The 16,246-nt window shown below is 44.3% G+C and overlaps 1 pseudogene; it reads left to right on the forward strand.

Annotated features, from left to right (window-relative positions):
• The first annotated feature begins 12,707 nt into the window (after window positions 1–12,707).
• Window positions 12,708–14,829, forward strand: LOC126493289 (prefoldin subunit 6-like; annotated as a pseudogene).
• The last annotated feature ends 1,417 nt before the right edge of the window (window positions 14,830–16,246 follow it).

Consider the following 16,246-nt stretch of genomic DNA (forward strand, 5'->3'; position numbering starts at 1 on the left):
GAGCCGTCTTGCCAAAATCATTTTAATCCTCTGTTTTGGTAATTTGCTTTAGAACACGTAGATATTTTTAAAAACTATTTACATTCTTTATGAATTGGTGAGTTTCTGAGGCACAAAGCGTTATGGAGGAATGTGAGTCATTCTCTCTGGCTTCAACTTCAAACAATAAAAATAAAAGGCATGATAAATAAGCCTGGGACTGTGTCCTTGGGCAGGGAGGAGGATGCTTCACACCTTGAAGAAAAATGTGAAGTGATTTTGTGTGTATGACTCACCCCTGGGTTTTCCACAATGACAAAGGAAATTCAAACCCTAATCTATAGATAACAGCGAAATGACTTTTCCTGTTCCTTTTATTTTTGTGTGATGGTAGTGCACTGGGGAGGCTAGCAGTCAACCTTGGCTTTTGTTGTTTGTTTTGCTGGGGCAGGGTCTCTCCCTGGGATCTGGGGTTTCACTAAGGAAGAGTGTCTCACTGGGATCTGGGGGTTCACTGAGGGAGGGGGTATATATCTATGGGTTAACCATAGGGTGAGGGAGGGGAGGATAGATCTATGGGTTAACCATGGGGTGAGAGAGGGGAAGATATTTCTATGTGTTAACCGTGGGCTGAGGGAGGGCAGGATATATCTATGGGTTAACCGTGGGGTGAGGGAGGGAGGATATTTCTATGTGTTAACCATGGGGTGAGGGAGGGAGGATATTTCTATGTGTTAACCATGGAGTGAGGGAGGGAGGATATTTCTATGTGTTAACCGTGGGGTGAGAGAGGAAAGGATATTTCTATGGGTTGATCATGGGGTGAGGATATATCTATGGATTGACTGGGGTGAGGGAGGGAGTGACTTTTCAGCAATCCACTCCTTTGGTTTTAGGGCTAAGCCTGCTTCAACTTCTTTCTACCCCCACTGTAGGGTCTTGGGAAATTTTAAATTATGAGGGCCCTGTCCCACTGATACAAGCATATCCCCCTCCATTCTCTCTCAAAATCCCATTGAAAGACCTAAGAATGTCAGTATTGAGTCACATTAGAAAAGTAGTTTAAAGTAACATTTTTCTTTATGTTCCCAGAAGCCACTGTGAGGCTACCGACTGGAAATAGCGCCATTACTGCTGGATGAAATGCCCTCCACTTTGTGGCTTTTCCTTTTTGACATCTGCCCCAGGATGTACTTTTACCACATAAACATTAAGCAATTCAGTGGATCTACACTTGCTTGGTAGAAAGTCTGGTGAGATTTGCTTTGTTAACTTTGAAAAAGTTTCCCTAAACTCCATTCTCTGCAGAAAAACTCCTGCACAAAATACAGAGCTACAAGCCAGTCTTGAGCCCTCCTCCCCAGAACCCACATCTCACCCCAGCCACTGAGGCCGAGGTCTGTTACTGTTGTTGAGCTGGGCTGTGTCTGGGATGGTGTTTTTCCTCCCTTGAACCCAAGCTGACCTATAGCTCACCTTGATCTTCCTTCCCCAGCCTCCTGAGGGCTGAGTGGCAGAGATGAGAAACCACTCTCAGATTATTTCTTTGATTTTTTTTAAGATTTATTTTTAATTGCCTGTGCACATGAGTAGGTGGTTGTGAGCCGTTTGTTGTAGGTCATGGGAACTGAACTCCGGGGTCTGGAAGAGCTGTACTGGTTCTCCTAACTACTGCAGCCCCTGACCTGTTGGATTTGAAGGCCCACAGAATAACAACCCAGTGCAACTACTAAATCTATTTGTTTCTATTCTAGTCCAGTTCTGCTGTTGTAAATAAACCACTCCTGAACTGAAGTTGCAGCATCATGACCCAGTTACTGTCAATGATCGGCTGGTCTCTCTAAACAAAGCCACAGGGATCCAGCCAGCTACCAGGTAGAAAAGTCACCAATTTGAAAAGCCACACTTAGAGAGCATCCTTATCAGTGACAGATCGTTTATAGGAGGCTGAATGCGGGAGCAACATATTGGCAGATGCTGCTCACTACAAGTCTGAGAAGCAGATGCAATCTTACTATCTTGGGCTAGTGCATTCCATCATGATAACAAACAAGAGAGTCCCCACATCCTGCGACGATGTGCATCGACAGTAGACAACACCTCAAGGTTGAGTGAAAACAGAAGAGTCAAGGACACCCAGATATATTTCTAATTTGTTTCAGGCAGTCGGGCCTACTGCTTTCCAGTTTTTCACAGTTTTGTTCTGCAGAATTAGTGTTAGCAAATCATCTGCACACTAAAGCTACCACGAGTACCCTGTCCTAAATACCCCCTGGACCAGGCCCATGGCCACAAGTACCCGTCCTAAATACACCCTGGACCACGCCCAAGGCATGGCTCTGTTTTTCCTCTCTGTCCTAGTGCACTTTCCTAGAGAACTCCACTAAGGAACTGTGTACTCCAAGAGCCCCATGGGCTTCCTTTAACGCAGAGAGAAGCTGTTGTGTGCCTGTACTTTGTGATGTGCATGCTGTTGTACGAGACTACCATTTGTAAGTATATCAGATATGATCAATACTGTCAATTTCAAATAGTTTTAGGTATCCAAGAAACCAAAACAGTTTTTCAAGTTTCTCACATTAAAAAAATAGAGTGAAGAAAATATAATAGCTTGTTTCTCATAGGCCTTCCAAGATTCAAATGTTCTTTTCTTCCCCAATACCACAAACTCTTTAGTCTGTGCAGGAGAGAGAACCAGACTCTGAGAGTGGGTGGATTATCTGGAGTTCAGAGGTTACTTTGGGGACCTAGAGAGATGGTTACTCTTGCAGAGGACCTAAGTTTGGTTCTGAGAGCCCATGTCAGGAGGCTCCTGTTCCAGAGAATCCGACCCTCTCTTCTGGCTCCACAGGCACCTGGATTCACGAGGTACACAAACATAGCATGGATATAATCCGGCACACACATATGCTCACTGCCATTAGAACTGGGAGACAATACTTTCCTAGAATATTCTAAAAGGCTACTTTGGGATAAGCCAGATGTGCTAGCGTCTCCCAACACTTTCAAAGTAGAGGCAGGAGAACTTGGAATCCAAGATCATCCTTAGCAACATAGTGAATCTGAGGCCAGCCTAAGCTACTAAGACTTTGTCTCAAAAAAAAAAAATCAGAACAAGCAAACAAACTGTTTAAAGTTGCCTGGGAGAAGCAGCTAAGTGAGGAGATATTGCTTCTGTCATCCTGTCCTAGTGTAAGGGATAGATCACTGTGTTCCAAGTCTGCTTGTCCCAAGCTCTGGTGGAATAAATTTATTATGCTTCATCAACTGTGATATTTGTTTATGTGATAAACTTTAGATAAAGGTTCTTTGTTATTATCCACTCACCTCTGGGCATAAATCCATCTTGAATTTATTTTGGAGAAATGCTAGTTTTCCCAGAATCTGAAAACAAAATGTGCTTATAGCACAATTGAGGAAAGGTGTCCAAACACTGTGTGTCTGTTCTCCCTCCCCCAAATTACAGATCATGAGAAGTGGTTTGCTGGTTTTCCAGTTCCTACTCCAGCATTTTGGGAAGTAAGACCACAGCCATCTAGATTTACATTGCCGGATTTTTCTCCCCTGTAACGATTTATGCAAATCAGCCTTTCCTGTTGGCCTCTTACTAGCCTGTTCTCAGCTCACATGCTCCGTTAACAGGAGTTGTTTTTGTAACGACTTTGCACTAGGTCATGAGAACACTGGATTAGGATCTTTTCCACAAGTCATATTTTTAGTGTCCCAGAAGCACTCACCTGCCGTGGAGAAAGCAATCCCAGCATCTTGCAACCTCTCTGAGAAGGGAAATGGGGCTGGAGGAATGAACCGTATCCCAGAAAAGCAAAACAGGATGAGGACCACGGGAGCACAGCTCTGTTCCATGGGTTCATCAGAAAGGAAGGAGCATAGTTCTCAGGGAAAGCGTGAGAATCCTTGGGAGGGTTTTCCTGTGCTATCGGGGATCTGAATTTCCCTAGAGAAGTGTGTGTGTGTGTGTGTGTGTTTCATTTTAATTAATAAGTATCTGAAAGCAACCAGCATCGATTTATTCTCGTTCATTTGGATCCTCTTTTTATAAGCAAGAACTAGGTCATGAATCAGGGCCCACACTGGCTGCTGTGTGTAAGAATTACTGAGCATATAGGAGAACCAACTATGCCAAGCAAAAGCTAAGCAATGTCAAAACCATTGTATGAATTCTCTGCTGTAGAGACAGGGTAGAAGTGTGTGGAACCCACACACTTGTGAGCACATTCAGGAACACATTCACAGTGGGAGCTGGGACCCAGCTGCAGCCAGGCTGGGGTAATTGTCTTCTTCCCTTAGCATCGTTCACCTCAAGTTTAGATTTAGAGTGTTGAATGTGTGTGTCCTGTAATGTGCTTTGCCTTGATAGTATAAAGAACAGCAAGTTTATTGGATAGAATAAGCAATATTTTGTACACGAATAGATAATAATATTAGTTTTGTGGGGTCACTGTAACAAAGTATTATAAGCTGGATGCCATAAAGAAATGTATTCCTGGGCCTGGAGAGATGGTTTAGTGGTTAGGAGTACTTGTCGCTATTGCAGAGAACCCTGGTTTGACCACACTATGAACCCCAAAATTGGGTTAATTAAATAAAGTCAACCTTAGGTCAGGAGGCAGAGCCAGCAACTTGACAGGAAGTAGCCATAGAGAGTAAGGGGGAATCAACAGAACAGATAGAGAAACGCACAAGACACAGTAAGAAGGGCTGTTTTGGTTTGGGATGGTGGAAAAGATGATCTCTTTCTGACACACTGAATAAGGAGAAAGGACATCCGGCTGCTTCTTAGCCTCTCCAAGCTAGTAGGTTGTTAACCCAGCATTTGACTCCCAGTCTTATTATGCAGTTGAAAGATTGTGATTTATTTTTAAAACAACACTGGTTTGATTTCCTCCACCCACACAATGGCTCCCAAACAACTGTAACTCCAATTTCAGGGGATCTGAAGGCCTTTCTCATTTCCATGGGTACCAGGCATGTATGTGGTGCATATACATACAGGCAGGCATACACACCTGTCTCAAATGTCTGATGGCTGAAAGATTTTAAAGTATCAGCAATACTGAGGCCCCTTTGAAACTGGGAAGCATTTCTAGGTTTATCACTTAGATCCTGAGGTACCTACTTTTGCGGCAGCTCAATTCTAACTTCACATGACGCCCTGTGGGTTTGTTTCCATAAGGTCTCTCCCTTTGCAGAGTCTAAGAAGCACCACAGATTTCTTAACACAGAGACTAAGAGAAACTTTGCACAACAAACAGAACAGACAAGAGAAGGGAGAAGAAGAAACAAGAAGGAAATAATCCAAGAACTATTCGTGACTGAGACCTTTCTACCGTAGTATTGCTGGCATATGGTAAATGCCCAATGTGTGTGCCATGCTGGCGCCAGAGTTCATGGCTAACGCCCTTTGGAGCTCACTATTGAAACATACACAAATTTGGTTTTGCAAGCTTAAGAACTGTACCATTTTATACTGCTTTCAAAAATTAAGATACAGCTGGACAGTAGTGGCGCACGCCATTAATCCCAGCACTCAGGAGGCAGAGGCACGTGGATCTCTGTGAGTTCGAGGCCAGCCTGGTCTACAAGAGCTAGTTCCAGGACAGGCTTTAAACTACAGTGAAACCCTTTCTCGAAAAACCAAAAAGAGAGGGAGAGAGAGAGAGAAAGAGAGAGAGAGAGAGAGAGAGAGAGAGAGAGAGAGAGAGAGAGAATTGAGATGCAATTCACATACAGTAAATTTTACAGTTTTAAATGTATAATTGTGTGACATTTACACATCTGTACTGAGAGACTCATTATGGGGGTTTGAAAGAAAGTGACCCCCAAAAAGGGAGTTGCCCCAAAAGATGAAGGCTGCTTTCCTAGACAAAACCTACACCCACTCTGAGAGAACACCAGTATGGTCTGACATTCTTTGGACCTCAGCTCTCCGCTCTACACTAGTCTGCTGACAACATGCACTGGAAGACAAAGCCCTGCTCTGGCAATTTGAGGACTAGTGACAGAACACTGGCAGTCGGCATCTGCAACACGGTGCATGCATTTCCATGTAAGGCAGCAGCAGCAGCAGAAAACATGACACAGGCACCTTGGAGACAGCCACGTCAAACGACAAACAGGATCTAGCCAGGAGCACCCGTGATAGCAAAATATGCCAAACAGAAGGAGGAGGCTGGTGCCTGGTGTCAGCATGACAGGATTTACAATCACCAGGGAAACATGTCTCTGGGTGGGTTATGGTGATGTTTCCAGGTTTAATTGATGAGGAAAGTCCCACGGCAAATGTAGCCAGCCCTGTCCATGGCTTGGGGTGCCAGAATGAATACAAAAGGAGGGACGCAGCTGAGCACCAGCATCTCCCTGGTTTCCGACTATGGGTCAGTGGGGCCAGCTGCCCCTCCATCCTACACCATACCTTCCCGAAATGATGAACTGTGCACCTCCAAACTGTGAGCAAAAAACATTCCTTCCTTACATAGGCTTTAAACTACAGTGAAATCCTGTCTCGAAAAACCAAAAAACAAAAAAAAAAAGGAAAAAAAAAGAAAAAAAATTGAGATGCAATTCACATTCAGTAAATTTTACAGTTTTAAATGGTGTAATTGTGTGACATTTACACATCTGTACTGAGAGACTCACTATGGGGCTTTGGAAGACAGTGACCCCCAAAAGGTGACAACATGTTGTCAGTAGACTGGCGTAGAGCTGAGGTCAGAAGAACGTCAGACGATACTGGTGTTCTCTCTGAGTGGTGTAGGTCTTGTCTAGGAAAGCATCTTCATCTTTTGGGGCCACTCCCTTTTGGTGGTCACACACACCTTTAATCCCAGCACTTGGGAGGCAGAGGCAGGTGGATCTCTGTGAGTTTCAGGCCAGCCTGATCTAACAAGAGCTAGTTCCAGGACTGGCTCCAAAGCAACACAGAGAAACCCTGTCTCAAAAAACCAAAAATAAATAAATAAATAAATAAATAAATAAATAAATAAATAAATAAAAAACAAGGACCCAAAGCTGTCGCTCACGAAGTAGGTCGTTGCTTTAAGAGAAGAAAGCTGGATATTAAGGGGCTTGTGGAGTTAAGGGAAAATTCTCCCTTGTGAAAAGTGGGGTGGAAAAGAGAACCCCCTTCCCCAACAACAGAAACACACACAGTTCTCTGCCCCCGAGCTGACTGCGTTGCTGCTCTCCGAGTGTAGGCAGTGTCCTTTGTAAGCAAAAAAGACAAAGGAGTAACTGGACAGAGCAGTGACGTGTATACAGACGGTCTGTCTAATTGTGTTGATAATATGCATAGGAGCTACACTGGTTAAATTAAGAATGGAATAGTGTGGGCTGGAGAGATGGTCCAGTGGTTCAAAGCATTGGATGCTCTTCCAGAGAACTGGTGCACCCACATGAAGCTTAAAACTCTCTGTAACTCCAGTTCCAGGGAATCTGACACAGGCATATAAGAAAGTTAAATACCGATGTACATAAATTAAATACATAATTTTTAAAACAGAATTAAATAGCAAGGTGGACCTGAAATTTTACACAAGGAAAATATGACTCACGATGCCAGTGTACGTGTCCACAGTGAGCTCAGAGACAAGAAGTATCAGTATGGATGTGGATACCAATATGATTTGAAGAATTTGTGACTTGGCTTAAAGTACAAGCACTTTTCAACTTTTTAAAGGATCCATGCTCTGTTGACTGAGCCAGATGGTACCTGCTTTTAGGCTTTTTAACATGATCAATTTCAGTTGTGCTGAAGTTCATGGCCTGGGTTCATTCAACGAGGGATGTGAATGCCACACATGGGAAGAGATATCCTCTGTCCAGGAAACAAGACATGACTGTTCTTTATAAACTTTTATATGCCAGAATCTTTATTTTAAAAAAAAAAAGCATAAAGGATGAGGTAGTGAGTTTGACAAAAGCATGTTGCATGAAATTATAGAGTACTTGAAATAACATCGAAACGGGTTGGTGTTGTATCCCACAGGCTGCGGGAAAGAAGAGAGATTTTTGAATGGTGTAATGTGACAAGTAGTATATTAATCCCTGGCATGAAGTCCTACTAGCTGCTATGCTGTGGGCTCATCTTCTGGCCGATCACAGTCTGCAGAGGACTTCTGTGTAAGTGAAGACAGAATAGTTATAATCAGTGCTGTGTGTCAGAAAGTAGAAAGACTAGGGCAGGAGCAGAATGGCAAGGGCCCCATTCCAATAGTGAATCCCGGAACCATGAGATAACATTATAGTAGTTGGGGCTTAAGGGGTGGAATCAAAGGTGCATGTAAAATACTCATTTGGAAAAGTAAATTTAGTTTTTCCCTGAAACATGAGAGAAAGAAACACAATAAAAGAAATAGCATTATCTGTCAAAATTACTTGTTTAAAATTCGTTTTTATATTCTAAGTTTACACATTCCTCTCTTCTACCAACTATGGTGGGAAATCTGAAGACCAGCTACTCAGATTCCAAAGAAAAGGCGTACTTTTTTGTTTACTTAACTCCAATTTGCCCAGCTGTTTAAAAAGCTCCATATATAAACAAAATAACCAGGAGTTGACCAGCGTGTCTGTTTGTGTGCTCTAAAACCATAGGTTAGATTCCCAGAAGGTTTGTTTTGTCAGGAATCAGAACCACAGTCATTATAAAATTGTGAAACCGAACAGACCGGAAAGGAAAAGAGAAGCCTTCCTTGGAGGAAAGGAAAGAGGGATGAGGCGTGCCAGAGTGAGCTAGAGTCGACAGGACTGGGAACTTCCTTAGACGTGGTTGTCTGCAGGGAGCTAGCTTCTCACTTCCCTCCCAATGGGCCATACAATCAGCTACCTATGTTCTTCAACGTTCTCGCCTCCTCTGTCTCTCCCTCCTGAAATGTTTACTGAGACACAGGGGAAAACATAAAATGTCTTATCCTTATGCAGGTTGTATTTTAATGTACTTATTAGGCAATTTTCTCTGCCAAATACAAGACAAGAAGCAACTTAAGGAAGGAGGGAAGGATTTATTTGGGCTTACAGTGTGGGAGATAAAGCCCGTTGCAGTGAGAAGACGTGGTAAAAGGCATCTTTACTGCTCACCTCTCAGCACACCAGGGAGCAAAACAGCAAACGCTCGAAACCTTCAGCCAACCCGCATCCACCTCCAAAAGCCCAACTTCTCAAAATAGTTCCACCAGCTGGGGACCAAATGTTCAAACTCAGGGCCTGTGGGGGACATTTTATATTCAAACCATAACAATAAAGACGACAATAGGAGTAGTCGACAACAAGAACAAGGAATATGCTAGATGATAATCAAGGCCGCACAGTAAAGGAGACAGGAGGAGGGGAACAGTACTGTGGTGAGTGAGATCAGAAAGCTCACGGAGAACCTGCTGTAGTAAAGGCACGAGGAAAGCAAAATTAAGAGATTACTGTCTCTCCACTTGCAATATTAATAGCGATAGTATTTCATGGCACCTTATATGCAGTTTGTTCGAGATACAGCCATCATCTTCATCACCTGAGATGGTTAAGGAGCCAGCACACACTGGTCCCCCATGTCATGACCGTGTTTGCATCCCCACTGGAACAACAGGTATATTAAGCAAAGCAGCTCTCCGATGAATTCTCCAGATCCAAAGATGGAGGCTAGAGAAGCCACACCTTGGAACTAAAGCAGCAAGGCTGTATAGGTTGTAGGCAAGGAGTAATGACGTGTTGTGCTCAAGTACAGTCAAAAGCTGAGCACTCAGGCAGGGACTTTGGCAACTGGCAGCAGCCAGGGAGGAAGCTGCAATAGTCTCCAAGAAGGCACAAATGGGTTTTTGGCACCTTTCCTTTTTTCAGAGACTCACTAAGTGGGAGAGAAGCGGGGAATGGGGGGGGGTGGGGAGGGGGGTCTGGATCAGATCGTGCAGGGCAAGCTGGAACTTTCGATTGAACATTAGCCTTCAGACATCTTTATCCACGTTAGGGGCCTGACCGGATCTGATCCACCTTAATAACAAATCTGAGCACACCATTCCCTGGCTCAAATGCTTTACAGTCCTCATCGCCATTAGACTATTATCCAAGCCCTGATACATTCCACAGTCTCTACTCATATCTCTATATGGTGAATCATCTCTTCCAACACACACCTTCTCCCCTTCTCTGTGCTGGTCTCCTCACCGTGGATGTACTTCCTGTAGTGTTTATATCTGGATGACTCTAGAGCAGTGGTTCTCAACCCTCCCCGTGCTGTGACTCTTTAACACAGCTCCTCATGTTGTGGGGAACCCAACCATGAAAGTATTTTTGTTGCTACTTCATAACTGTAATCTTGCTACTGTTATAAATAATAATGTAAATATCAGATATGCATGATGGTCTTAGGCAACCCCCATGAAACTATTGTTCAACTCCAAAGGGGTCACAACCCACAGGTTGAGAACAACCGTTCTAGCTGTTTTTCCAATTCAATTTCTGGACTGTCTTTTCCAACTTGTGCTACAGAATGAAGCCCTGTTTCAAACCAAACAAAACACAAAGCCAATGACAACATTAGACTTTCAGCCATGAAATAACTATTGTCTAAGTATATCCTATCTGCACCACATGAGACCTCGGGTCTTCCCTCGGTCTGTCACCAAGCATCTTCCCGGGCCATTAAGCCCAAGCTTAGCTCTCCCTTCTCCAACCAACTGTACTTCAAGGCACGTAATAGCTACGAATTTAATCAAACTTTACTCCTACAGTTTAGATCTAACCACAAAAATTCTTTGTCTCTTAAAGGAAGGATCGTCCATTTCTGTTTCATCTCAACTAGGTAGGCCATAGCTACTCTTCTCCTCTGAGACTAATTCTAATACTATAAAATTTAGACCTTCCGACCTTAAGACAAAAGTCAGAATGCAAACTGATGTTTGTAAAGGCATCAGAAGGAAGAGCCAAAGGTGAGGAAGGTAAGAGAAGAACAGGAAGCTGCCAAAGAAGACACACAGACAACACAATGCCCCTTCCCACTCATCGTCACCAACATTAATTCATATTATGACCACAATGCAGGCCAGGTCAGAGACGATCTTGGTGGCTACTCTCACTATACCCCAAACTGGAGAAACTGGCGCTTAAAAGGAGGAATTAACGTCCCGGTATCAACACCGACTAGATGACGGAAGACAGAAACTGTCACAGCACACAGCTGGTTGGGCTGTGCTGGTGCGGCCACACTAAAATACCTGGGCAGCAGAGGAGACCCAGCGAAATCAGGGCGTGTGGGAAGGGCACTGAAGGAGGAGTTAGGAGACTGGAGTTCTCAGTCTGGGGGAGGATCTCTAGATCTGCTTTCTTCTGGTAAAAATGAAGGAACCACCCTAAACAGTTCCTAAGCTGTATTCCAGGCTCAAATTCTGGGCTAGGACAGAATCTAGAGGGACTCGTGTTTAAAGGCGATGCGCATTTCAACTGGTCATGGGAGACATTAGAGGCAGGCGTGACTGGGGAGTCTGTGAGCAGTCACTGGAACAAGAAGGAAAGAGCAGAACGAAGAACCCTGAGGAGGAAATTCAAGCGAGGATATGAGGCGGATGAGTAAAAGGAAGGGTGGGTGACTCACGCACGCAGGATAATTAGTCGGCTCTCCAGCTGTGGCAGACCGTGCCTTTGCAACAGGAAGTGGGTACGTAGTCCAACTAGTCAATAGAGGACCAGCTGGGGAACTGTTGCCTGCAGTGCAGGGATATCTAAAAATTAGTAACTGGAGCAAACCCCCTACTATTCAAAGATTTTTTTCATTTGTGCAGACCAGCAAAGAGACGAATTTCCCACTCACTGGTACCTGGGGAGAGTATCTCACAGCAATTTAACAAATGATTCTTTTAAAATGTATGCACACATTTGCAAATGAGGCCACAAGAGGGCGCCAGAGTTCCAGACTGCTGTGAGCGGCCCACTGTGCGTGCAGGCAACTCAACTCGGGTCTTGTGTATGTACGTTGAATGGCTGAGCGGAAAGCTTTGAGAAGAAAAAGTACAAAGCAAGAAGTTGTTCTGGCGTATCATACTAAAGTCACTAGAAGCAGATTAAAATGCTTGGAATACTCTGTTCCCACTGGGCTTGCTGAGAAACCAAACGTCTCCGAGTGGCATGAGCGGGCATGAAGAGGAAATTGCCGAGGTCTGTGGGTACATGGCTGTGTTTCTAAAGCTAAGACTGGAATTGTTCCTTAACCTTTTTCACCCCAGGATACAAATGCTTTCCAATGTGCCACAAATCCCCTCCACTTTGTTCCTTTATTTATGAAATCCTAGTGTTAAAAGAAAAGATCTATATCTAAAAAGAATATTCTTAGTGAGACCCTTGGACTCCTCTGGGTCTCTAAAGAACGCATCAGGTCCATTTTTGTTTAAAATTCTTAATCAAATCACTAACTTTGACAACAACTTATACCAAGCAGTTCTCGCCAAGCTCAAACTTTTTTTCTGGGAAAGAAAATTGAGAAAATCTTTCCTTTCTCTTCTTACTAAAATGCAATTTATGTGATTATAGAAGTGAGAAAAGCTAAACATAATATTTCAATTTCTGTCGTGAAAGCAATCCACAAGCAGAGCTGGGTGACTACATGGGGAAGGGGTGGAGAAGGCAACTAAGGGCACTGTGTAACCGTGTGTGTGTGTGTGAGAGAGGAGAGAGAGAGAGAGAGAGAGAGAGAGAGAGAGAGAGAGAGAGAGAGACTGTGTATGTATGTCTACATGGGGAAAGGGTGGAGAAGGCAACTAAAGGCATGTGTGTTACTGTGTGTCAGGCAGTATTCTGGACCCTGTATTTTTCTATTTTTTCACTATCTCTTTTGTTGTTGTTGTTGTTGTTGTTGCGATTTTCAAGTTTTGCTTTTATTTTACTCTTAAAGATTTTTTTAATTTATTTATTAAAGATTTCTGCCTCCTCCCCGCCACCGCCTCCCATTTCCCTCCCCCTCCCCCATCAAGTCCCCCTCCCTCATCAGCCCAAAGAGCAATCAGGGTTCCCTGCCCTGTGGGAAGTCCAAGGACCACCCACCTCCATCCAGGTCTAGTAAGGTGAGCATCCAAACTGCCTAGGCTCCCACAAAGCCAGTACGTGCAGTAGGATCAAAAACCCATTGCCATTGTTCTTGAGTTCTCAGCAGTCCTCATTGTCCGCTATGTTCAGCGAGACCGGTTTTAACCCAGGCTTTTTCAGATCCAGGCCAGCTGGCCTTGGTGAGTTCCCAATAGAACATCCCCATTGTCTCAGTTGTTCTGGTTAAATAGAAGGGAGAACTTAAGCCCTGAAAGGAGAGCTCTGGAGCCTTCTAGTGTTTGAGACACAGGGTTCCTTTCCTCCTGGTAGGCCTTCACCTTATCCGTGGCTGAACTGATCCAGAAGACACTGCAGGGAGAAGTGGAAAAATAGCAAAAGCTACAGAAGGACTTGCATGAATCCATGTCAAGGAGGCCAAAGCCCAAGGCACAGCTAAGAAAAAACAGCAATGTGGAAAACTTGGCTGTGGTCATCAAACAAGAGCTGGAGAAGTCTTTGGCCATGTAAGGGAAGAGGCTAGACTCTATCGTGCCTGAAATTTAGTGCCACGAATGTTAGCTTCTGGACCTTGAGTGGCAGTCCCAGCAATAGCGCAGCTGCAGCAAGAGTTCCAGCTGGCTGTGGCAGGGGCTCCTGGAAAAGCCTGGAGTGGGGAGAGAAAGAATGAGACAGTTCTAGGTTCGACACTATAACAGCTAAAACATGAATAAGTTCCTGGGGGGAAAGGAGGTGAAGAGATGGCTCAATGATTAAAATCACTTGCTCTTACAGAGGACCCAGGTGCAGAGGCCAGATTCAGCAGGGTGCTTTACAAATGGCCGTAACTCTAGAGACGACATTGACATGCCGTTTCTGCTTCTCATCCCAAAGAACCATGAAAAAGAAAAGTGGAAATTAAAGAAAAGATTTTAATGAGAGTGGTCATTTGAGAAGGCAGAAACTAAGCATTGAAGCCATATTTAGAGTACTCGCATGAATTTTAGGTTTAAGCAGAGGAAGTCCTAGCGACAGGAGGGACATCTTCATAATCAAGCAGTTCTAGTCCAACAGTATCTGGCTGCTCGCTTTCTCAATTCTGGTTCTGCAAGGTGTCATCATTATTTGAGGGAATGATCTAATCCCCACGCTTGCTCCTGCTGTGCAAAGAAGCTCCCGATAAGGACAGATCTATTTGTGAGGTTCTAATATTCCTGGAATTCAACAGGTACAAAGAAATGAGTTTCTGGATTTTTTTTTTACTGTTTTTATTGAGTCATACATTTTTGTCTGTTCCCCTCCTTCCTCCCCTCTCCCCCTTTACCGTCTCCTGTGACTCCCATGCTCCCGATTTACTCAGATCTTATTTTCCCCTTCCTCTGTAGATCCATGTATGTCTCTCTTAAGGTCCTGTTTGATGTTTAGATTCTCTGAGGTTGTGGTTTGATGTCTGGTTTCTCTTTGCTTTATGTCTAAAAGCCACTTATGAGTGTGTACATATTATATTTGTCTTTCTGGGCCTGGATTACCTCACTCAGTCTGGTTTTAATAAAACTTTTTTTTTAATGGTGGAGGAGAAAGGTTATTGTGAATTTGTGGGAGACCATAGTCAGAGGCAAGGATATAAGGGAGAGTCCAGAGTGGACATAGCCAGACATATGGGAGAGTCCAGAGTGGACATAGCCAGGCTTAGCTGGCGCTGTGTGAGGAGAGGGAAACGGGAGGAGAGAAGGCGGAGGGGAACCAGGTGCAGCAGCCAAGAGGCCAAAGGTCCAAAAGTGGTGGGTAACCAAAATGTCTGGGGGGAAGGGCAGCCCAGAACCTGGGCTGGAGAGTTCAGAGCAGGGACTCAGGAATGCTGGGAGAATCTGGCTGTCAGGTCCAGTTTTGATGTTAAATAGGTACCTCAGAAGATTGTTTTGTCCTAGGTTTGAAATACCCCAGTCCTTTGTTGATAATAAATGACAAAGAGCGATATAATCCTCTGCGATTCCTTTCTCTTGATGCTGCACCATCACTGAGGACCCATAAGGCTGGAATTGACCAAGTCTGGAAAGAGGGGCTGTTTCACTTGCTGTGCAGGCTCTGTAGGAACTAGGGACCCGCACGGGGGACTTTGAGCAGTTTGCAGCCTTTATTTGATCGGATGTGCTGGAGCAGAAGATAGCGTTAAGGAGTTTAGGGGAAAAGTTTGTTTTTAGGTGTACATGTGCAACTTTTAGACCCATGTACTGGTAACCAGGGGAGTGGAGTCCCAAGACCAGGGAAAGAGGAGAGAGCCCTCCCTCAGGAACACATGTTGGCTGATGGTACTTCTCTGCAGTCCATTTTACCAGTGAGAGGTGTGTCCAAGTTGACTCCCTGAAGCTTACAAGAACTTTATTTTTAATTGCTAAAAAGAGGTAAAAGTTTTAGATATGCCACCGAGGAAAGATTTTCAGGGCTAACTGGGAAATAGAAATAGTAGGCTTGTGAGCAGGGACTGAGGGAGCCTAGGGGCTAGCGTTGGCCTTGACAAGTTACTAGGCTCCACAGCCAGAAGTTAATGGAGGGCCACACACCCCTCTCTCTAGAGATAAAGAGAATGACCCCATTTTTTGGAAAGCAGAAACTTTCTTCAAGCCCCTGAGGGAATGAAGGCTTTTGTCTAAACACCCGACCTTAGGAAAAGGGTTTTCTTGGGGGACCAGACACATCATTGTAGAACGTTGCAGAGTTTTTTGTAAGGCTTAGTTTATCCGAATAGCTAGAACTTAAAGTGAGCAAAGACATGAGTGAGGTAAGCCAGACCCAAAAAGAGGATCATGGGATGTTCTCACTCATAATTGGTTTCTAGCCATAAATAAAGGACATTGAGCCTACAATTCGTGATCTTAGAGAAGCTAAATAAGAAAGTGAACCCAAAGAAAAACATATAGTCATCCTTCTGAATATTAACCTTCATCAGGCAATGAAAGGAGACAGAGACAGAGTCCCACATTGGAACACCGGACTGAAACCCCAATCGAGTCCCCCTCCCTCGTCAGCCCAAAGAACGATCAGGGTTCCCTGACCTGTGGGGAAGTCCAAGGACCTCCCACCTCCTTCCAGGTCTAGTAAGGTGAACATCCAAACTGCCTAGGCTCCCACAAAGCCAGTACGTGCAGTAGGATCAAAACCCAATGCCACTGTTCTTGATTTCTCAGCAGTCTTCATTGTCCGCTATGTTCAGCGAGTCTGGTTTTATCCCAGGCTTTTTCAGACCCAGGCCAGC

The sequence above is a fragment of the Alexandromys fortis genome, unplaced genomic scaffold (genome assembly GCF_014885135.2).
Source record: "Alexandromys fortis isolate MF-2015 unplaced genomic scaffold, M_Fortis_MF-2015_v1.1 scaffold_311, whole genome shotgun sequence".
NCBI classification, from domain to species: Eukaryota; Metazoa; Chordata; class Mammalia; order Rodentia; family Cricetidae; genus Alexandromys; species Alexandromys fortis.